A 25,387-nucleotide genomic window follows, 5' to 3' on the forward strand; every position below is an offset into this window, starting at 1 on the left:
TGTAAAATGAATTTGAAAGTGCTAATTACAGAAATGAAAATGTCAGGATAATGAAAAATAGACAAGATTAAAAATGAGATACTAGGACATATTAAAATATGCAGGAAAAAAATCAGCAATAAATGTGGAAATTAAGTTCTCACTACATGAAATTTTTATTTACAAAATTTTGCCAGTGTGAAATGATTTTAAAAGCCATATAATTTTTTCATAGTCCAAAGAGTGATACACTTTTCTTCATACCAGTGAATTTTTATTCCCCAATCATTTGAATCATCTGAATGCAGAGGAAAAGCTCACTGAACTGGGAATCAGGAATTGTGGAGGCTGAGCACAACTTCCTCACCAACAAATTAATTATACAGTCATCTTTTTATTTTCTTAATTATTAATTAGCTAATATTTCTTTTTCCACTCTACATAAAGAGCATACTTATATGTTCTGCAATACCATTACTGTCTGAGGACTGAAATAATCCATACTGTTTTGGAGGAGATGAACTGACAAATAAATAATTACAATGTGGCTTGATATTTTAATAGAAAAAGGTGCAGGTAAAGGAAAGACATAATTTATGAGAGTAAAAATAGTAGGAAATCATCAGAATGTTATCACTAAATAAGGACATTTGGGTGGTCTTAAAAGAGTCATAGGATTTTGCCAGAGAGAAAAGATAAGTTGCCTATAATACTAAATATTTCTGTGTTTGAGGACAATGAATTGTGCTTCTAATATCCAACTTTAGTGTAGATGTTTTATAAGCAAACAAAAATATATTTATATATTTATATATCTATATAGGCATATACAAAAACATGTTTATAAACACATTTAAACATGTATATAAACATATATGTATATATATTTCCATTTGCATTCTGATTTGTATGGTTTCCATCATCAGTAAAAATCAGACATTTCATTATTCAATGTACACATTTATTGTGTTTAATTCTATCTACTGGAAAATTGACAGTGTAGGGCAAAGTCCCTAAGGACTTTCAAGTTTTTTGTTGTGAAAGAATAATTGAAAGAGTTTTAGACAATATAGGAAAACAATCCTTTTTTTATTGTTATTTCTTTTAGATTCCAGTAAGAGTTTACAAGTTGAATAAGCAATCTCTCTTCCATCCCCACCATGCACAGGCATAAATTTATTAAATATTAAATGCAAAAGTAAAAATGAAATAAATAAAACTAAAACTAAATTTTAAAAAGGTAGAATCTATGGATAAGTTTAACTCAACTCTCATAGTAACTAATATATAATGTGTATATTTATTCAAGATACTTTTTAATAAAAAATACCATTTGTATATTCATTATCTGTGCAGTCCACATTAATGTTTCTTATTTGCAGAAATCACCATAGTTTGACCAGTGATTTCATTTTGGTATCACTCTTGATGGAAATTTTTTTTTCAAATTTTGAAAATATACCATTTATCTGTCCAGAACAATTCTAGCAAACTCATTTAGTGGTGCCATCATCTAAAGTTATTCCCTGATTTCTTCTGAATGTCATGAAGTTTTCATGTGATTGTAGTTGACACTGTGAAGTTTCAATTCTGAGATCAGATTGTTGTATGTATGACCTGAAAAGGTAAATAGCCATGTTTAGCTATAGGGACATTAAAATACATTTAGCACCAATGACGAAGATTTTCTTTTTGTTCCTACTTTGGAGACCTACTCATAGTTACCTTTCAGTTTTTCTTTGCTTCTAATTGTTAAAAATAAAAAGAGCAAGAAACTTTCAAAATTTTATTACCGTGGTGATTAATATTTAGAGCTTATGAAGAAACAAAAATCCAGCCAACAAAAGAAGAGGGAGGAAGGAGAATATAAAATAAAAAAAAAAAATACAAAGGAAAATAAACATTATAATATTAAGAAGAAATTAGCTGAAGATTTGTAAATAGCATGACATTTTGGACATGAGAAAAATGACTTCTCTTTAACCACCTGCATTAGGAAATAAATTTGTCTCTTTCAGGGAGATGGCTGCTTTATCAACTATTATACTTTTGATGAATATATTTCTCAAATTGATGCCAAAATGCAATTTTAAACTTTTTAAAGCAAGACCTGCATATCACAGCAGGGTTGAGAGAAGAAGTTGAAGGTCAAAGGGGAAATTCCTTGTGATAGAATTTGTTTTTGCAAGTTATGCCAGTATCTACAAAACCACCAGTGTTCACGCTCAATGAAGAGCACAAAATAAAAGGAAAAATTCAGAAGAGGGCTTGGTAGCCATCCATAATCTGATGTACAAACTACTATACAAAAAAAAAAATCCTCCCCATCACACCATACACATTTTTCATTAAATTAAGCATAATAATATTTCTTAAAATAATAATTAAAAACTGGAATATTATCTTTATTAAATATTCAAAGTAATTTATTTTTTTCTATTTTTTACTCTTAATACACTTTGAAATAATTATCAGCAAAGCCACACATTAAGGTACTTATTTTAAATAGAAAAGAAAGACCTATTAAAATTCAAATGTATGGCATGGATGAAGCAATATATGTTTAATAAAGAGGGTACTGGGAGAGATCAAGTACAGAAATATTTCATTGTATTTGAATAGAGTTAGTATTCAAGTTCATATGTTACTCTATTTAAATTAATATTCTCACCATTCAAATGATAAAGGACTTTTATGAGAGAATAGCCTCCCGAGTTTGTCATAAATATGTGTAAATATGTCTTCCTAGACCCTCAAATTCTCAGGCATTAGAAGAAAGAGTACTGTTGTATAACGGAATGATCAATCTACTAAGGGTTTGAAAGTTCCAGCTCTGATACAAATAGAATAACAAATTCAGCACATGACCTTGAAAGATTATTTAAAATTTTGGAGTCTTTTTTTTTTTAATTTTTAACTTGAGAGCTTTGGTTTAAATAGTCCGCTCATCTGCAAAGCTTGACCTTTTAGAAATTGACTTTGTACAAATGAGAATCTTGAGTTATTTTCCATATTTTAAAGTCTTCTAAGAACATATGAAGTCTCGTTACTTAAAACTGGAATTTTATCATGTAATATGATTTCTGATCATACGATCTTAGGTTATTGACTGATCAAAGATTAAAAAAAGTATTTATATATGCTATTTTTTGGTAGATAAATATGTTGAAAATATTGGGCTTTTGTGTAAGAGGACAATAAAAGCAATTTCTCTGAAATACTACAATATTATATTTTTATATTTAACTACTTTGCACAAAACATGCCATAGTTCAAAGTTATTCTTTTTTTTTTTAAGTGTTATAATTTCCGGGGTTTTATTTGTTCACTTTTGATTCCATGTCAAATTTATCCAGTTTTGTATTTTCTACTAAAAGTTATATACAACATCAATACTGCAATTAGTTTGGTTGCTTAGAATTTTATAACTTAAGATTATATTTCCTTTACCAAACTAATTTTGGTGATTTTTTTATATAATCCCGAGATTGTACATGGAATACAGTTTTAATCCAATTGATTATGTTAAACTTTGACAATCCATCCTAAACTATCATAAATTCTATACTAAACAAATTGTATGTTTTATGTTTAGCAATTATGTACTAAACATGTAGATCATTGGTATCTCTCACTAAGTAATAGTTCTTTCACTATTTCTATGATCATGGTCGCTGAAGTTTTCTTTACCTTAAGTGAAAAATAGAAATTGTCATCCTATTTTTATCCTCTTAAAGGTTTGAAAAGTGATTATCAGTATAGCCTCTAATTTCCAAATCATTTCTTGCATATTTACTTGTGTATTTCCTTGTTAATGATTAAAAAGCATGAAGTGGAAAAACCTTTGTATTGACTTCAACATATTTTACAGCTTATGTGGTACAAATAATTTTTCAATACTCAGCAATTGCTGATAGTTGCTTCTTGTCTCAATATGGAACATTTTAAAATCATAAATATTTAACAGTGCATTTCCAGACATTTATTTATTTAAATATTTTGAACTGAATTCAGATGGCATTTTAATATATTTTTATACAAGTGATTTGAATATTCTTTATTTTTATTTAATTTCTATGTATGTTAATCTGTTTCATTTACTCTTAAGGCATAAAGAATTTTGCTTTGACATATATCTGTAACTTGGTCTTTAAAAACAATCTGTGAAACAATATACTCAGGAAGTCAACTTAGTGTATTAGATCATAGGTTTGAGGTCAGACAAATTTGGATTTTTTTTCTTTAAGTTTACTAATAAAAACCTGAGCCATCTTAAAACATGTTACTCAATATTTCTAATTCCCAAATCCTCATCTGTAGACTAGAAATGATGGCACCTATGCCACAGGTTGTTTTGAATATTAAATGAAATTATTTGTAAAGCAATTATCAGGGTCCTGTGACTTAGTGAACACTAAATAGAGTGTATCAGTCATCAATACTTATGTTAATAAGCTGGATATGTTTCTTAAGTGCAAGATAGGACTTTGTGGCTGGTGAGATAGAAGTCTAGCACAACTGAATAGAAGAGAATCTGTTTCTACTTCACACAAACGTATTCAGAATGACTTTGGCTTTGCTTTACTGCAGCAGTTCTTTGTTCGTGCATCTACTCTAGAGCATAGAATATATTACAATTAATTATTGCAGTTTTTATCTTGATAAACAGTAGGTATCTTTTCCCTCATGTGCATTCATGACCCATTGATTAGTACTTGGAACAAAACATTTGCCAAGGGAATAAATATGTGCGTGAGTGTGACTTTAAGCTATGAATAATGGACCATCAACTAAGCAGAAACCAAGAAGAGGCAGTATCTGGGGTAGTATAGGAACTTATTTGGAAATAAAGAACTCATTTTGGATTGCTGTGTTTGAGGAACAAGCAAGAGAGTAGTGCGTAAAGTCAGGCAAACAAATGGAATTCATGCTTGAAGCACCAGTGAGTGGTTGGGCAAAAGGATAAATTTGAATGCCATTATCAAAGCAGCTATAATTAAAGAAATGGAAGTAAATTAGATTTCAGAAGGAATGTATTCTTTAAGGAGAGCAAAGAGAGACAAAGAAATAACTTTAAGGAATCATATACTGAAGATGTAGGTAGAGAAAGGGAGTAAAACAAGAAGTCAGATTAAGACCAGATTGATAGGAAAGGGAAAAAGAAGCAAATCAGATTCACTCACACAAAGTAACAGAATGTACTAAGGAGAGACTGGTCAACTCTGGGATCAAACACACAATTTCAGTAATCTAAGAACTTAAAAGAAACAACAGTATTTCGCATGTAAAAGAAATCACTGCTGAAACTTTGATGAGTCAATTTAGTGATTACTGATGAACACAGTATTAGTAGATGCTGGAGGAAAATTGGGAGATAAGGAATAGGAGTGAATAAATATACTTTTTGCTTAGAGTATGGTGGTAAATGCAAGGAGAAATTACTCTAAAATGATTATGAAGTTGAATGGTGAAGTGACTATGTATAATGGTATAACAAGGGAGAGAGCGAATTTGCTTATTGAAAATTAATTACTGTAGCATGGCTACAATGTAGAAAGGAAGTGAAGGAATTAAGAGCACTTTTTGGGAATTTTAATAATGACAAGTAGCAAGGGCATAGGTTTTGATAGAAATTACATGCTAGGAAGTAATGGGTAGTGATATCATATGCTGAATTAGGAGTAAATTATTTAGGAAATTCATAATAGATTTATGGCCTTTGAGACATTTGAAAGTGAAAGGGATCTGCATGAGATATGGGTATTAAAAATGGATATATTGAGAACTCTCTAAGAATTGAAATATAAGTTGTTTAGAGTTGAGTTTTAGGATATATAAACTATATTGAGAAATCTAGATGAAAACAGCAAGATCCTGGAAAATTTCCTGAATCTCTTATCTACAAAAGGTAAATAATAAGTTTTCCTGTGTAAGGTTATTGTCAGGATTTTACAAAATATTTTCAAAGAATCTGTACTGATTTAATTATGCAGAATAAATAAAACAGGAGAACAAAATGTTTTGTATTACATGTGTGTAATACATGTTTGCAACAATTCACTGGTAACTCTAAAGTAAATAAATCAGAAAGGAAAGGGTAAAAAAACAAAGACTAATAATGGGTATTGGGAAACTGGATATGAAATTGGTGCATGTGAAAAAAAGAAAAAGACTGGTGGCTGTTGTCATGAACGGAAAAGTCTAAACAAGATAATTTTTAGAGGAGCAACATAAGTGTCTAGTAATATTTAACACATGGCTCTAATATCAAATGTCGTTAAATATCAAAGGTTGTTGTTTTGTTGTTTTTAGGCTGTCCAAGTCCTAAAAGGTCTACGTGTGTGTGTAAAATATTTTTTCCTTTGTCTCTCCTTCCCTTCCTCCCTCACTCCCTCTCTCTCTTTCCCTTTCCCTTCCTTTCTTTTCTTCTTTTTCTTTTTTTTTTTTTTTTTACTTTTAACACCTGATATAGAAGACAGTATATCAAAATATGAATGGTGTTAAAAGATCTGGTGGAGACATCATCCTTACACTTTTTGTTTTAAACATGTAATTGTCTTATTGCTAACAATGGATTTCTATTATAATGTATTTTGAAATTATCTTTATAAAAATAAATACAAGGGTTAGTAATGTTGCTTTATTGTATACTAACCTATCTGTGAGCCTGCACATATTTCACATCAACAAAATATATGGAATTCTATCACATGTGATGGGAAGGAAGAGACAAAGATTATTAATACAGATATAGCACTTATATTATATTCTAATGGAGAGAGGAACATGAAAATACCCATACCATGATCCAGACTGGAATTGGTAAAGCATATGAAAGAAAAAGCAAAGCGCTCTGGTAATTCAGAGAGAACTATTTATTGTTACTTGGGGAATGTTTCATATAGGAGGTGGCAGCAAACTTCCTTTCATTTTCATTGTTCATTATTTGTCTTTGTCTTCTTTTGGAATCCTTTCTCCATTTATAGTTCTCCTTTAGGAGCCCAATTTTGAAAATACCCAATTTACTGGCAGTAGTGTTTTTCATGTGGCTTAGGACGACTTCACCACTCTTCCCTATTGTCACCAGTCTTCAGTCATGATTATGAGTAGGAAAAACTAGGCAGTTCTACCCTGCATTCCTTTTGCCTCTTTCAAATGTACTATGTATATGCTAATGATCAAGAACATGTCTGGGTTTGGAAGAAATTAAAATGGGGAGAAATTTAAAGAGGAAATTATGTAAAATTGATGAGAAAATGAGAAGTGTTCATCATCACCCTTTAACTCAAAGCCCTGAATTGAGTGTTACACATGTTAGGAACAGCGAATTGTCCTGAAAGAACAGACAAACATTCATGGTAGCCCCCTCTAATCTGTGGTTTCAGTTACCTGCAGTCAGTGGTGGGTCTGGAAGCAGGTGATCCTCTGTCATCAGAAGGTGAATCAGAACCTATCACTGAGTTACAATATCGCTGTCATTCACCTTACTTCATCTACTCACACGGGCATTTTGTCACCTCACATCATCACAAGGAGAATACAGAGAGAATACAGTATAATAAGATATTTTGAGAAAGAGGGAGAGACCACTTTCACATAACTTTTATTACATGTATTGTTATAATTGTTTTATTTTATTATTAGTTATTGTTGTTAATCTCATACCGTGCCCATTATATATTAAAATTATATATATAATTATAAATTATAAATTAAATGTTGTCATAGGTATCATGTATAGGAAAAAAAACAGTATATATAGGTTTCAGTACTATCCATGGTTTCAGACATCCAGTGGGAGTTTGGAACATATTCCCAGTGAGTATGGGGAGACTACTGTACTTGCAAAGGAATCTTTTGGCTATTCTTAAAATCAAAATTCAGAGCTGGACTAGAGTGATATCCCCATTACATTATCCTCAATCCAGGACCACATGACAATACTTGTTATTACAAGTTTATTATAACAAGGTTACATACAAAGTATCAACTGCTTACTTGTTTCTAGAGCCAGCATTACCCTAGAATTTGATCCAGGATATTTATACATCAAATCCAGGTAAAGAAAACCACTCAAATAAAAATGGACCATATAAATACTTTACCAAGTAGAGTTGTAGGCTAGATGTAACTTGTTAAAAACAAGACAATAGGCCCAATATGGAGTTAATTATGCTAAACCCCACATCACCAAACCAAGACTTAATTACAGCTTTGGTTCTCCCAGAAATGGACTCTTAAACCAGTCAATCAGGAATCACTAGTTAGGTAATCATCAATGATAGATGCCTGCCATTACTTAAAGGAAAGTAACTTTTCAATAACCAACCTGCTTTTTCACCAGTATAACTTCCTTGTTCTTGCTACTTTCTGCCTATAAAAGTTTTTCATTTTGTTCACCTCCTTGGAGCTTTTTTCTATCTGCTAGATTGGATGTTGCCCAATTCGTATCAATTTTTGTTCAAACTCTTAAAGTTTTTAATATGCCTCAGTTTATCTTTTAACAAAGCCAGTGAGGCATGGAAGGAAACTTTTTCCAGGAGTCTTTACTGTGCTTACATTTGTTTGTGTCTGCGCTGCTGTATATGCCTTCCAATTCCTCTGGATAAAGAAACAAAACAGAAAAAAAATTCCTGGCTGAAGAAGAGAAAGGGATAATAAGACGAAAACATCTTTTGAGATGTGGGATATCGTCCCTTTATCTGTAATAAACACAGGTAAAAGACAAAGGGGTCACCATTAAAATATTCAGTACTATATGATGGATAATATTCTCAATTAATTTGCCTCTTTTGCTTAATAATATTAATGTTAGAGATAATGCATTTATGACTGAATCATTCTGTTTTTCATTGTAGTTGAAGGGTTGTAGAATATGTCATGCCAAATATGCCTCTTCAGCATAAGGATTATTTTGAGCTGATTATTTTGAAAAACAGCAAATTCAGGAGAAGCCCTGAAAACAGAGTAAAAGTTATCCTTACATTAAATCTCCATTTGTAATGATGTCTCCCTTTCTGTACCAGGAAGGAAAGGAAGACTAACTCACAAGAAACTCATCATAGTGGAGAAAGCACAGATTTAAATCTATATAACAAATCTTACTCTTATTTACCTTGCTTTATCTGATAACCTCCCCAAATTGCATCCCCACTGCCACCTGACATGCATACCTTTGTGGTTTATGTCACCCAGGAGAGTTACTCATTTTCCTTGGGCATCTCCCATATATATGTAAAGTAACATGTTAATGAACTTCTATGTTGTTGTTTTTTCCTTCTTTATCTTTTATTACAGAGGTTCTCAGTCAAGAACTTAGAAGGTGAGAAGGAAAATTATTTTTCCTCCTCTATATATTTTATCAACATTTTAGTTTCTGTTTCTCTAGGAGATGGCAAATTATTTGTGACAAAGTACATTTCCAAATAATTCTAAAATTGTAGGGTTGTACTTCCAGTGGGTTCAATTTGTATATCCTATTTTAACTTTAACATAATGTTTCACATTATCAATATTGGAAATCATATACACACACACACACACACACACACACACACATATATATATATATATATATATCTCCCTGCTTGTGTAGAGATTTTAAAATGAACATATATGCCCATGAATGCTTTATTTGGTATGGGAGTTGGCATTGACTCACCAAGATTTAAAAGAAAAAATAGAAGGATAAATATTAATTCTGTTTTAAGTACAGATTGTTCTATCAGTGGACTTTTTATCTTATCCATGTGGTTAGAAATATTGAAACAATCTAACTCAGAAGGTAATTGCATACCAATCCATTCATTTCGGGAATAGCTTTTTAAATTGGTCATGGCACTGATAATGTAAGCTTAACAAGAGATTTCTCTGGTAAAATAAAGATACTGTATGATCTGGGAGGCAGCTACATTTAATATAAACTTCAACAATTTTCTCTGCAAATCTTCCCCCCACACCCAAGATAGAGGGGTTTCAAAAAAATCAATCAGTGGAGTATGAACTCTCTTGAAAGAGATTGATCTCTTGAGAAATATTATCAGTTAAGCCTGGAGACAAGTTTTACTAGAAAGGGCTTTCAGATTGACTTGTTTTGTTGTTGTTTACTTGTTCTTTTAGAAGTAATATTTTGGTCTACATTAAAAGATTTGCTGTGATTTTGGTGTAGTTGTAGATGTTTCATTACAAAACAGGATTTTAGCTATATTGTATTATGTTTTCAATCATATTTTATATTAGGCAATTTCCAATAATAAGTATTAGAAATAAGTATTGAATCAATGGGGTAGCTTAATTATTTTTCTAACCATGGTATGTTAACCAGTATGGAACAATCACTTCACAGTAAATTAGAAAACCAGGTAAACATATGAGGCATGTTTTGGATTTTGTGCAACTGTCAACACAAGACCACGATCTCTTTTAGAGGGAAAACATGCAAAATGAAATTTAGAATTATCCTGACTCTGTCTGGGAACCCAATCAGAATGAAGTGTGAAGAGGTTGAATCCAAGTAGAATATAAGAGTCTCATGAGCAAGAGAAACAAAAACTAGAGTCTGGGCATTCTATGGCAATAGGAATTAAAAGGACAGAGTGTCAAAGAGAAGGAAGCTACCCAAAAAAGGAATTCCAGAAATGTAATGCTGTCACTTTGTCTTTTGACAAATACTAAGCTGTGCCTACATTGTTCAAGACTCTATAGTCCTGGGAGGACACAGTGATCTGCGTTGAATGGAGACTCCAAAAGCCATAGAGGTCTAAGAGACATAGGAGTTCTAAGTAGCTAGAGTAAAAAACAAAACAAAAAACCTTATTTCACATCCAGGACAATCAGTTTACATGCTAGAAAGCCATCCTTTATGAAAAGGGCTAGTTCAGCCCTTTATATAATTTATATCTGTCTTAAAATAGCTTAAAAACAAATATTTTTGTAAAGATTAATGTGATACATGAGTAAAAGAACTGCCTGTGAGCAAAAACACAACACTTCTTAAGGAGACTCAAATATCTACAATAGTCAGCATACAATTAAAAATTAGGAAAAAAAAAAGTTTCCAGTTCCACATGTAAGGAGCTTGGATGTCACCACTCCCTCCTAACAACAAGTAAAAAGCATTTTTTAAACTAAAAGAATCACCAGCTCTTTTTATATCTAAAGATGGGAAGATGCAGGGCAAAGTGCTGGCATCAAGATTAGGGAGACCTACAGTGAATACTGGGAGTCACAACTTACTGGAGTAGAGTTGAATAAGTGGAAGCTTCTGTAGGAACCAATGCCAGAGGAGGAAAAGCTGCAATTGACAAATTTCTGGAGGCTCAGTGAGGACAAGTCTGACAGTTTATAATTCTGGTGAGGTATCATCAGAGCCTAACTGTCCTTGGGGAGGGGAAATAACCAGCTGTAGCCCACTCTAGTCATTCTATCCCCCATTCAAGAGAGGAGGAAAAACTGAGAAGTACTTGCAAAATTCACAGTCCAGAGGCATAGGCTCACTAAAAGACTGAGACTTAATTATAGGACTATAAAACACTACCTCTCATATACCCTACCACCACATTACTAATGGCCTATTTATAACGATTGGTTAGGCCCAATACATCATGTCTGGCTATCAAGAAAAAAGTCCAAATAGCTCAAATCAAAATGAAAACCAAAACCACAATTGGAATAGACAGAACAAACATCAGAACCAGACATGGCAGGGATGTTGGAATTAGCATACTAAAAATTTAAAACAAGTGCAATTAAGGGCATCTGGGTGGCTCAGTCTGTTGAGTGTCCTCCTCTTGATTTCAGCTCAAGTCATAATCTTAGGGTCATGGGATTGAGCCCTGAGTCAGACTCCATGATCAGCAAGGAGTCTGCTTGAGATTCTCTCTCTTCCTCTTCCTCTGCCCCTCCCCCTGCTCATGTGCTCTCTCTCTCCCTTTCTCAAATAAATAAATCTTAAAAATAACAAGTGCAATTTATATGCTAAAGATAAAACATGCAAGAACAGGTGGGCAATGCAAATAGAGAAGGAAATACTTAAATAAATACCAAAAAGAAATGCTAAACATCAAAAATATTGTAACAGAAACAAAAATGGGCTTATTAGTACAGTGAACATGCTAAAGAAAGAATTTCTGAGCTTGAGGTTATCTCAATAGAAACCTCCCAGAATGAAAAGCCAAGAGAGAAAAAAAATATACTGGAAAAAACATCTATGCAAGGACTGTGGGACAACTACAAAAGGTATGTGTATGCTGGGAATACCAGAAGGAAAAGAAAGAGTAAGGGACAGAAGAAATATTTGAAATGATAATAACAGAATTTTTTCAAGTTAGTGTAAGATGCCAAACCACAGATCTAGGGAAACCACACATGGTAAATACAACAAAACAAAACAAAACAAAACAAAATCAAACAAAACAAAACAAAAACACACACACAAAAAACAAAAAACCCAACCACCTCTGCATATCATTTTCAAATTGCAGAAAATCAAAGATAAAAAGTCCTGAAAGCAGCCAGAGGGGAAAACAACAACAACAAGCAAAACTTACTTATAGAGGAACAAAGATAACAATCATATTTGACTTCTCAGAAAATATGCAACAAGAAGAGAGTAGAGCGAAATATTTAAAGTGTCAAGAGAAAAAAGCCACCAACCAGGATTTCCGTACCCTGTGAAATTATCCTTCAAAAAAAGCAGAAATGCTTTCTCAGACAGATAAGAATTGAGGGCATTTGTTGCCAGTACTCTTGCCTTTTAATAAATGTGAAAAGAAGTTCTTTAGAAATAAAATAATACAGGTCTTGGGCGCCTGGGTGGCTCAGTCATTAAGCGTCTGCCTTCGGCTCAGGTCATGATCCCAGGGTCCTGGGATCGAGTCCCACATCGGGCTCCCTGCTCAGCGGGAAGCCTGCTTCTCCCTCTCCCACTGCCCCTGCTTGTGTTCCCTCTCTCGCTGTGTGTCTCTGTCAAATAAATAAAATCTTTAAAAAAAAAAAAAGGAAATAAAATAATACAGGTCAGAAATTCAGGTCCATATTAAAAAAAATGGAAGAGCATCAAAAAGAGTAAGTGAAAGTATATCAAAACCTTAGTTATTCTTATTCTTAATTGATTTAGCAGATAACTGTCCAAATAGTAACAATAATGTATTCAAATATGTGTGCTTATATATAGTATATGTATGTATGTATATATCCAAATATATTTACTTCTGTATGCTTAATAGAAGTGAAATGAATGACAGCACTGATAAAAGGAATGAGAGGCAGGAATTAGGATTGTGTTATTATAAAGTACTCACAATACCTATGAAGCACTATGAAGTGTTATTTGAAAGGACTTGAATTAGTTGTAAATGCACATTATAAACTCTAGGGTAATCACTAAAAATGTAAAAAAAGAAATATAAATCATTTGTTAAGAAAGAAGAAAAAATGAAATCATAAAATGCTCAATTATAACTACAAAAGGCAGAAAAAGAATGGAACACATAAATAAGAACAATTAACAAGGGCAACAAAAATGAAAATAGTAACAAATATTGTAGATATTAATTCATCAATATCAGTAATCACTTTGAATGTTCTCTAAATGCACCATTTAGAAGAAAGAGATTTAGAGAGGTTAGAAATACAAGACCCAATTATACATTGTCTATGAGAAACCCAGTTTATTTATTTATTTTAAAGATTTTATTTATTTATTTGAGAGAGAGAGAATGAGAGATAGAGAGCATGAGAGGGAAGAGGGTCAGAGGGAGAAGCAGACTCCCTAATGAGCAGGGAGCCCCATGCGGGACTCGATCTTGGGACTCCAGGATCATGACTTGAGCTGAAGGCAGCTGCTTAACCAACTGAGCCACCCAGGCACCCGAGAAACCCAGTTTAAATATAAAGATACATATGCATTAAAAGTAAATGGGTGGAGAAAAATATATTATGCTAACTCTAAGCCAAAGAAAGCAGGAGAGGCTATATAAATATAAATATCAGACACCATTTCAGCAAACAAGATACAAATACCAATTAGGACATTCTTCAAAATAACTGGCCTGTAGTCTTAAAAAATTTCAATGTTAGGAAATAAAGGCTCAGGAACTCTTTCAGGTGAAAGGAATCTAAAAGCACATGGCAACTAAATGTAATGTCTGAACCTGGATTAAATCCTGGACCTGACTGGGGAAAACAAATAGCTATAAAATACTCCGTTTTGACAATTGATGAAACATGAATATGGATTTTGGATTAGATAATAGTGTTGTACTGAAGCTAACTTCCTCATTTTAACTATATTGTAGTTATGTAACAGAATACTCTTGTTAAAAGAATAATCTCCATATTAATCTCAAATGTTTCAGAAAAAATATGCATATACACATACAAGCAAACATATGCAAGAGAGAGAGAGAAATGGGGGGCGAGAGAGAGAGAGAGAGAATGATTAGATATAAATAATAGATGTATCTGGGTAAATGATATCCAGGAGTTTCTTGTATTATTCTCACATTTTTTCTCAAGTTTTCTAATATATAAGAATGAAACTTACAAAAATATCAGGTAAGTAAAGCCATTGAAAATGAGTATGTGAAACAATGACTAAAAGAAAAATGGGAAAAATTGGTATTATCATTCGCCAAAGCATCAACTTTGGAGACTTTGAGCTTAACAGGGATCCTAGAAATATTTTTGTCCTAATCCTTTAATTTCTACATGGGGAACTGAGGTCTAGAGGGGTTAAATAAATAATTTAGAGTACAAAACTAGTTAGCTGCAGAGACAGGCTTATGAAGCAAATCGTTTTACACACAGCCCTATATACCTTTTCCGCATTAAATCTGTTGTTTCTTCTCATAAGTTAAGGCCTAAGTACTATCTATTGACTCTTCTCCTGCAAATGGAAAGGCACCATGTAACATGCAGAGCAATCAAGGGAGTCATCTGTAATTTCCTTCTCTTTTACTTGTCTTTCTCATAGTACCAGGTGAAATTATAAAATTCAGAGAAGTATATTAATCTCCATTAATTTCACATGATCTCCCACAAAGCCTTTTTATTCATTCTAAAATAAACTTCAACATGCTATAATGGAATTATCTGTTCTCTGACACTAAACATGGCAGTATTTTACATTTTCAGACATACACGAATATTTCCCTAATACTCAAAAGTAAGCAAAGGCTCAAAATATCCATTCAAATGAGGGAGATTCTGGATAAATACCTTTGACCACTTGTATACACAATCACATAATGCAGTATGAGGACTATAACACAATACAGAGTTGCATATCCCACTTGGTTTTATTCCTGCATTTTATTTTATTTTGATCACATTTTAAAAATGGATTTGAAGTTTAGACCCTTAGTAAATCTGTGATATTCTCTCTACTTTGTTCACTGGGATGAAGATTTAAAAATGTAAACCATGACACTTGAATGAAAATTAAAAGAAAACACAACTCTACTTATTGCATTACATCTTGGCATTTTATAGTGTGCATGCCTGTTTATTAAAAGAATGAAACAGTAACTCTCCAAGAGCAGAGGGAGAAAAAAAATGCAATACAAAAAATATAATTCAATTTTAAAGTTATTCTTTGTTACTTGAGTTGAGGTTTTCTATCACTAAGAAATATTCCTCAATTTGTAATGTAAGTAGGTGTAAAAAACTGTTAAATATAAATGGTAAAGACTAAAACTGTGCCCAATTTTTTACCTTTTTTAATTTTTTATAATTTTCATAATTTATGTTTTACTAGTTGTCCATTTTCAAAATTCTTATGATTTTCTACCAAAATGTTCTTAATATTTTTCTATCTCCTTCAATCTGGAGTTTTCTTGCTAATACTCATTTTTATTTTCTTTTTTAGTCTTGTAAAATCATGTCCATATTAATCCTCCTATAAACATTTTTTGTTAAGGGGCTTTTTGTTCAGTTTTATTAATTCTTTAGTTTATGATTATTAATACTTTATTCTTACATTTATTTTGTATTTACTTGTAAAATCTTGATAAAATTATTTTAATTTAATTTTCTTAATTATAATTATGGTTATAAAAAACTATGAGTATCATATGACATTTTTTCTTAGTCAAGCTTTTTTTACATATATGATTTGAAAATTTCAAGTTAAAAAATAAAGAACAAGAACAAAACGTTGCTTATTTCTTAATTTTTAACTTCTAATTTAATTGCAAAACAGAAAATATCACCTATACACAATTTCTAATTTTTGGAAATTTTTAGTATTTCCCATCCTGGGTACAAATTCATAGTCTTTTTAAGTAAATATTTCAGAGATATTTGAAGATCAGATGCTTCTGTTTTTTAGTGCAGTGATCACTTTTATTAATTATACCCTGCAAATATCTAGTAACCTCATTTAATTTTTATGTAAATGATATGATGAGCACTATAAGAGGTATTTAAGAGTCCTAAAAAAAATACAGGTTTGTCAGATTCTCTCAGTTTTGCTGAATTTTCTCAATACATAAAAGTTATGAATGTTATATTTTCTTGGTGGATTATAATTTTTATGAATACAAAACATCTCTCCCTGTCTCATTTTAAAATTTTACTTTAAGTTCTTATTTGTCCAAATTTCACTGATGTTTCCAGACTTTATTCTACATCTTTGTAATGTCAGTATTTTCAACCACATTGTGATATTACTGATGCTTCCTTTGTAAATTTATAGCTTGATATTTTAACATAAACTGAGAAAATTTGTGTATTACTAGACACAGATACTTATCACTCCACTTATTACAAGATGTGATTTTTTGTTAACTTTATTTCAGGCAGGTGTTTTATTTAGGGAAAGGTGTAGCCCTTTTTTAATTGATGACATATAGATTTTCCCTTCAGTAGTGTGAACACTAAATATTCTACTTTTATTATTCAAATGGTTACCTTAAAATATTTTAATAATATATTTAAATTTATATTATGTATGTAGAGAGATGTATTTTATATATGATTTATCTATATAATTATATATATTGCATTTATAATTACATATAAAATTTATAATTTATAATTACATATATAATTATATATACATACTATATAATTTATAATTACATACATAATTACATGTTACAAATGTAATTATATATAATTATATTTATATTATAACATTATATATATGTATATATAAAAGTTCTCCCACCTTAGCCCAAACTAATTAATATCCCTAAGATGTTGTTATGGTAGTTACCTTCCCCCATAACCTCCAAAAATTTGTTGAAATGAGCTGCAATTTTTATCCCTGTCAGTAAAACATTTTACTTTATTCCTCTGCATTTTTAGAAAATACTTCTTACCATTTATTTTAAATTTTACAGTTATATTATCAATTGTTGTAAACATAAAGTTATAAGTTATAATAGTTTCTCACTCAAATGTTTATCTAATGATCTTCATATTCTGTATTATCTTTAATTAGTTCATTAGTTTGCTTATGTTCTTTGCTTAATTTTCTTTAAGAAATAATTTCTTAGTAATGTTATGACTACTAAACCATTACAAGTCTTATGACCCTTGAATCATCACAAGTCTGAAAATGTTATTGGTAGATATTCTTAGGTTAAGAATAAATTAAAAATATTCATACCCTTGGGGCACTTGGGTGGCTCATTTGGTTAAGCGTCCGGCTTTGGCTCAAGTCATGAACCCGGGGTCCTGGGATTGAGCCCCAGCTCAGGCTTTCTGCTCTGTGGGGAGTCTGCTTTTCCTTTTTCCTCTACCCCTCCTCCCATCTTATTCTCTCTCTCTCTCTCTCTCAATTAAATAAATACATAAAATATTAAAAAAAAGTAATAATCACCCCCTTATATTTTGTTATGGTTGATTTCAGTTTTAAAGCATTATACTCAACACTAACAAATTTAAAATAATGTTCTCTGCCTAGGTAGTTAGCCCTTCTTTTGCTCAGAGCAAATTCAAAGATCTGGGGTCTTCAGGATGGGATAATTTAGGGATAACCCTAAAGAAATGCATTCTATGACAGAATAAAATTATTATAGTAATATAAAGACAATGCTGCAGTGATGGTGAGCATCCATTGGGAGATTGTGCAAATTATTCCAACTATTGTTATGATTTGGGGAAATCTCTCCCCACAAGTAATAACAGTTTTGTTGCTACTGAGTCTTTCTAAATATTTTACCAGATATGGGACTTAAACAGTAGAAGGTAAATTGAGAAGTAAAACCAGAGCAAAGTTTATGTTACCATATTGTTTATGAACTTGCATTTTTTGCAACCACACGATTCTACATTTTTCTACATGCCCTTTTTCAGGTCAACATGTCTACAGAACATTGTCTGAAGTAACAGTGATAGATTGAGTAGTATTGCTGTTAGTGTGAAATGGACTGACTATAATGTAATAAATGAACATCTTAGAAACATTAATCAGTTCACTATTGATAGATATGAAGATAAAGATGTGGAATTAAGGCAAATCCCCTCATATATAAGCAATCAATGGTATATGACAGAAAACTATCTACTTAGAACCAAATAATATATAATATTTTAGCTTTAGCAGAAAGTCCAAAAGGATGAATCCAGTGAACATGAAACATTTTTTTTTCTTTTTTTAAGATTTTATTTATTTATTTGACAGAGAGAGACACAGCAAGAGAGGGAACACAAGCAGGGGGAGTGGGAGACAGAGAAGCAGGCTTCCCACTGAGCAGGGAGCCCGATGTGGGTCTCGATCCCAGGACCCTGGGATCATGACCTGAGCTGAAGGCAGACGCTTAATGACTAAGCCACTGAGGTGCCCCAGAACACATTTTTTTTTTCAATTAGTTTGTCTATAGACTGATAGGTCAGCTTATGAAGAACTTCTGTTTCTTTCAGTAGTTTTAAAGAAATATAGTTATGAAACTCCTGCTACCGAGTTGCAGTAAATCACACTCACATTTTCACAAATAATGTCCTTCCTTCTTCATGTTGCTGTTTCTTAAGCTTATCGTTTAACTGTGAAGTTAACAATCATAATTGTTGATAGCTATTTTTTATTTAAAAAATACATATACTTGCACTATTTACACATTAGTAATGAGCTACAATTATAATTTTTAATTTTTAACTATAATTGCAATTAATGCAATTTGGGTCAGTATTGCAATTAAATGTTCATCAAATAATCACCAAATACATGTATATTTAATGAGTTTATTGAAATATTATATAAGCTCAGAACCTTTGGTAAAATAAACATGGATGTAAATGGATTAAATGACTGAATTCAACCATACCATCCTCTATGAAATTTGAGGTAACACAGGCAAACTAGGTGATGTGCAAGTTTAATATGGACATAGCACAAATTAGGAGGAAAGTGACGCAGAAGGTTAAAATCACAAGAATTTGAAACATGAGCCAGAGAAGAGACTGTGATATTTGTTAATTTGTGGGAGGCACTGAGTACCCTCGAATAAAAAGAAAATCTTAACAAAATCAACTGTATGCCTCCTTAAAGGGCCTATAAAAGTAGAGAAGAGTTTATGTGATAAATTATCACAGAAAATGAATAAAAAAACTTTGAATGCATTAAAGACTCAACCAGATGTACACCTGAAATTGAAAGCTGAAGGTTGCAAGTACCATCATGAATATAACTGAACAAGATCTGTCTTTGGTCCATCCATTTACTTGGTGACCTGTGAAAAATGTTCATTCAGATTACTTCATCATTGCACACAAAGGCCCACACCATGGATTCCAGGATCAAAATGTTGTTGAAATTAAAAAGTTCTACCCACAGAAACATAAACAAAAGCCATGAAGCATTGGTGATAAAAATGACAAAAAAATAATGTGAGCAACAGGAGAAGTGAAAACCAGGTTATAGACTTAAATTTTATTTTGTTTTAGATTTATGTTTTTTTTTCAATGTCCTCATTCTGTGTGTCTTGAAGGGATCTTAAATTTAATAATCAAAACCACATGCAACTGTTTATTACTATTATCCACTTATACAGATCAGATATTAACATTTTTTTCCATTTTCCAGAATATTACCACAGATTCTTCTAGTAGATAAAATCTTCATTAATTTTCTGGAGGCAGATATTAATGTACCTGTCACTAATTCTCCTTTTCTGACATTGGCTATTGAGGTAGATTGAATTATGGCTTTAGCTTTGGCATGGTCTTAGCACAGGTCTAGTATCCTTCTTGGCCCCTTGATTTAGGATTTTGGGTCATATGTGGCTTGCTTAGACTAATGGCATGTCATGATCACTGACAGTGTGCCATTTCTGAATCTAAGAAGCCCTACTGGTTCTGTGTGGTCTCTGTGCTTTTGCCATTACTATGAGGAGAGCATGCCCTGGCTGATATGCTGATCCAGGGAGGATGGGACACATGTGGAACAGACCAGAACCTGCAGATCTGCAGTTCTTCCTATATGAACCCACCCTGGAGTACATAAACCCTAGCTGACTCTTAGGTTCATAAGGGAACATAATCAAATTTAGGTAAGCTGCCAAGCTGAGTCCTGCCTTGGTTAGCCACCCAAGTAGCATCAACAAATCTCTTGTTCTTAAGATAGTTGATCTGAAGACATGTGTTTTTGTTTTGGCAATAGCTAATTAATACAGCTACTATATTTTAATGGATATTCCCGTGTGTTTTTTTCTGCCCCTTTCCTGGAATGGGTAACTGAAATTAAATAACTGAGTAAGTTACTAAGTTCTCCACATGAAATTGCTATAGTGTAACAAAATCACAGTGTATATCCCACAAACAGTAGACAAACAGGGAACATGAATATTTAGGTTAAGTTTATGCCAGGTATTAACAAGAGTAATACTTTGGGAGGTTTAGTGTGTGTCTTTTAGAGTTACCTAGCTTACTTTTTAGTCCAGTCATTGAGAATTTTTTTTTATTTTTCTTTGATGCAGGTATAATTGGTGATAGCTCAAAATCATGACCTATAAAATCACCTAAATCTAAGCCCTGAAGTTTTATTCTCCCTTAAAGTCCACTTAAAACACTTTAGTAACTTTCCTTTTCTCCTAAATGCTGCTCATTGCTCTCAACACATTTATAACTTGTCAACATTGCACTTATTTTTTCCTACTCATGTTTTATCCTCTTAAAAGTAAGGATTTTACTGAGACACCTTTAGAGTGATACAAAATTGAATTCACACTGACATTCCCATAAAGGTTCTCCTGGTCTTTACTGTGCAATGGCAAATGTTTATGAGACTATTGACTGGAGTTACTAGTTCAATGTGTATTCAAGGTTTAAAGACCTCACAAAGCATCAGATTTGTATTCCCTCACCAGTACAGCAGTTGTGCCTGGGAACCCAGCAGTAACCTGACCAAGATAGAGTCTGTATCATAAAGGCAAAAGAAAACAAACCACTTAAGTCAGCAATATAGCAGAAATCAAGGTAATGTTGCATATGCTTTTTGAACACCTAGTGAGGCAAGATACCAAAAGCAAGTATGGGTGTAAAACCAGTGTAAAACTGGTTTCACCAGCCCAGACAATTTATTTAATCATGCTGCATAAGAAGAAAGATTACTTGCTATTCTGTGTACAACTGTCATTGCTATAGATTAGAATGACTGGATTTAGACAAGTTGCTGAAGGGATAGACATAAAATAATCAAGTTTTAATAGCATTTCTAGTTTAGAAGGTATTCATGAAAGATACAATCACTTTTGAGAATATCACTTTGAGTAGCTAGGCCTCAGGAATCACCCCCAAAATTTTATTTTTTAAAAAATTTCTATTTTAATTCCAGGTAGTGAACATATCATGTTATATTAGTTTCAGGTGTACAATATAGTCATTCAACACTTCCAAACACCACCCAGGGCTCATCAAAAGTGACATCACCTATGTCACCCATCCCCCCATCCACCTTCCCTCTAGTAACCATCAGTTTGTTCGCTTAAGAGTCTGTTTCTTGGTTTGTCTCTCTCTTTTTGTTTTTTTTCCCTTTGTTCATTTGCTTTGTTTTGTAAATTCCACATATGAGTGAAATCATGTCTTTCTCTGACTGACTTATTTCACTTAACCATTATACTCTCTAGCTCCATCCATGTCATTGCAAATGGCAAGATTCCATTCTTTTTTTATGGCTGAATAGTATTACATTGTATATATATATGCCACATCTTCTTTATCCATTCATCAATTGATGGAAAAATTCATTTTTAACAGAAATGAAATAGAAGAGAGTATAAAATAAAGTATGTATGCAATATAATAAAACTTTGTGTGTATGTGTGTAACAATACATTATTCTTGACAAATTTTTGCCATCTACCTAAAGGATGTGAAAGAACTAAAGATATCATGCTTGGTAGGATTTACATTATAAATGCTAAAAACCAAATTCCATTTATTGGGTTGGAATACCCTGTTCAGATGTAATTGAAAAAGTTTATCTGCCTAGTATCTTCCAAGGGACTAGCAGTATGTTGATTATACCAGCTGAGTCATAATTCTTGTGACAATGAGAGATGACTTAGCATGACAGCCATCACAAGCACATTTCTATTTTTATTTCTTTTTGAAACTTGACACCCAGGGGCCTACCAAAGGAGCGTGATGGATTACATGAATTCTGTTTGGAGGCATCTTTGAGCTCACTCAGTAGACACCATGAGCAAAGCTCACACAACCAAGTTGAAAGAACTTATGGACAAGAAATTATCAGTGAAATTAAATGGTGGCAGACATGGCCAAGGAATATTGCAGGGGTTCAATCCCTTTATGAATCTTATGATAGATGAATGTGTGGAGATGGCAACTAGTGGGCAACAGAACAATATTGGAATGGTGGTAATACAAAAAATAGTATCATGTTAGAAGCCTTGAAATGTGTATAAACAATGGGTGTGTTCGCCAGAAGAAATCAACTGCTTCCACATGTCCCTTCTTCATAGCACCTGTTTTACTACAGTATAAAAATCTGGTCATGCACATTTTCATATTGAACTTTTTTGTTAAATAAACTTTTGTAATAGTAAAAAAAAAAAAAAAACAAGAAGACTCGACACCAAGAAGTGGAGCTTATAAAATGAAGTGTAGAGACAGCTTAAATTATACATTAATTATTCTAAAGGAAAAAACTGGACATTTTATAATATAGAGTACAAATGAGAATATAGGTTTTTGAAGGGTATGATAAATTTGCAATTTTTTAAAAGTAAAAACATATCCAGACTGATTTTATCTGGTTCTTGTTAAACCCATTGTTCCACAAGAAGAGTTTTACAGAAAACTGAATTTCAAGGAGGTATGGAGGTTTATAGTTAAGGAAAGACACAGGTTTAGGTTATTCACTTTTAGACCAATTTTATCAAGAGAATTTCAGCACATGCTCATGTAATTAATGGATTTACCAACTACCTCATGACCAAGAATTGGCTGGCCTAGTGCAATGGCTTATTGAAGATTCAAGTATGACATTAGTTGGGAGACAATATATTGAAAGGATGGGGATCTTCCTTAGGATACATTTTATGCTTTAAATTAGAGGCCATTATATGATACTTTCACCCCATAGTCAGAATACAGGAATCAGGAAATCAAGGAGTGGTCATGGGAGTGGCTTCTCTCATTATCATCCTTAGTAAATTACTCAAAGAACTTTTGCTCTTTATCTGGCAAATTTGAGCTCCACTTGTGAAATGGACTTAGTCCTCAAGAAGGGTATGTTTCCTCTATGGTCAGACAACACTGGTACTATTGAATTGGAAAACAATCCTGCCACCTGGCAATTTTGGGGTCCATATCCACCAAAGTAACAGGCAAAAAGTTTACTCTAATGGCTGAAGTGATTGACATTGATTATTGATAGATAACTATTTTGCTTCCACACAGTAGGAACACAGAGGAGTCAATACATTTAAGAGAATAGACTTTTAATACTTCTCTGCACAATAGTAAAGGTAATTAAGAAAAACTAGAGAAGCCAAAGAAAGGAAAACTATTGAGGACTCAAATCCTTCAGAAATGAAGAGCTTGTATCATCAGACCTGATTAAAGAACACTAACTGTGTTCTGGCTGAAAACACATAAAATATGGAATTGGTAGCAGAAGAACAGATTTGCAGATATCAAATGTAGCATCATGATCAATTACAGAAGTGAGGGCTGTGGTAGTTTTGTGTATCTATATATTTTTTGCTTATATGTATATATTTATTTCTACACGTCATCTATTTTCATCTTTCCCTTCCCTCTTATTACTTTATATAAAGTTATTGGAGGTTAGCCTTACATTTTTTTCTTTAGGTAACAAATATTCAGTGAAATGGTGACTGGATTTGAGTAGTATCTAATATAGCTAGTGATGGGATACAATGACAATTGGACTTTGTGTCCCCTCATTTGGGGGGAAGATGAGAACTTCATCCCGTGTGCAAAGACTAATTACATCTTGTTAAGTGAAATCATGAAATTGTTTTTGTTGTTTTATGGAAATTCAAACATTTGTATAAAGGTATGTATGGAATGTGAATAGCTGTCAATGCAGAATGTGAGAGTTTTCAATATACTATTAGCTGCAGATCAACCCTTTCTTCACTTGTGTTGTTATACTAGACTTAGAGATTGTTCTTTGGCCACATGATATTGATATTAACCTTTGTCTAGAAAGAGATTGCAGAACTAGGTCAGCACGAAGGGGTTGAGCTATTTTGTCTGGAAAAGCGACAGATTGGAATGTGGAGTGTGAAATGTTATAGTATTAACCTCAGAGGCCCCAGTGAACCAGATGAAGTCCAAACACTTGAGTGGGTTTCTCTGCCATTCAGTGGGCTGCTGTTGTAGACCAACCACAGCTCAGACACTTGCAGGTTTCTCCATCACCTGAAAGGCTGGCCCACACACTTCAGTTTACTTATCACAGTCTGAGTGTTCCTTTCCCCTACTTTCTCTAAAGAGGTCTTAATCCCAGACTATGAGCCTGTCCCCTATCATAAGTTTCTAAGTTTCTAAGAAAAGTCTTATTTCCTTCTCCTCAGCCCTAGAGGGAGGAAGGGATTTATACATTTGTTATTACTGTACTCCTTTGGCATCTTCTACTTCTGCACATCTTATTTAGTAATCGCCTTTTACTAGTTAATAGTTCTCAATGTTAAATATTATGTTCATAATATTGATATAATTTCTATCTTCTGATGTGATCCAGACTAATGCAATCATAGTTCTTGTTGTGCCTCTATTTTCTATTTTTCCTGACACTCTCTTGCTTTTCTTCATCCTATTTCTATTACCATTCCAATTATTGTCCTTAAGATGAAATTTACAACTTGAGCAGTAATAATATTTACTGAAGACTGTGTTCTTTAACTTTTAAAGCAAGAGAAATCGTAGCATTTTTTTTTCTCTAAGGAAAAATGGTATTTTAAAAAATGTT

The sequence above is a fragment of the Callorhinus ursinus genome, unplaced genomic scaffold (assembly GCF_003265705.2).
Source record: "Callorhinus ursinus isolate GAN/ISIS: 27379988/994484 unplaced genomic scaffold, GSC_fseal_2.0 scaffold1, whole genome shotgun sequence".
NCBI classification, from domain to species: Eukaryota; Metazoa; Chordata; class Mammalia; order Carnivora; family Otariidae; genus Callorhinus; species Callorhinus ursinus.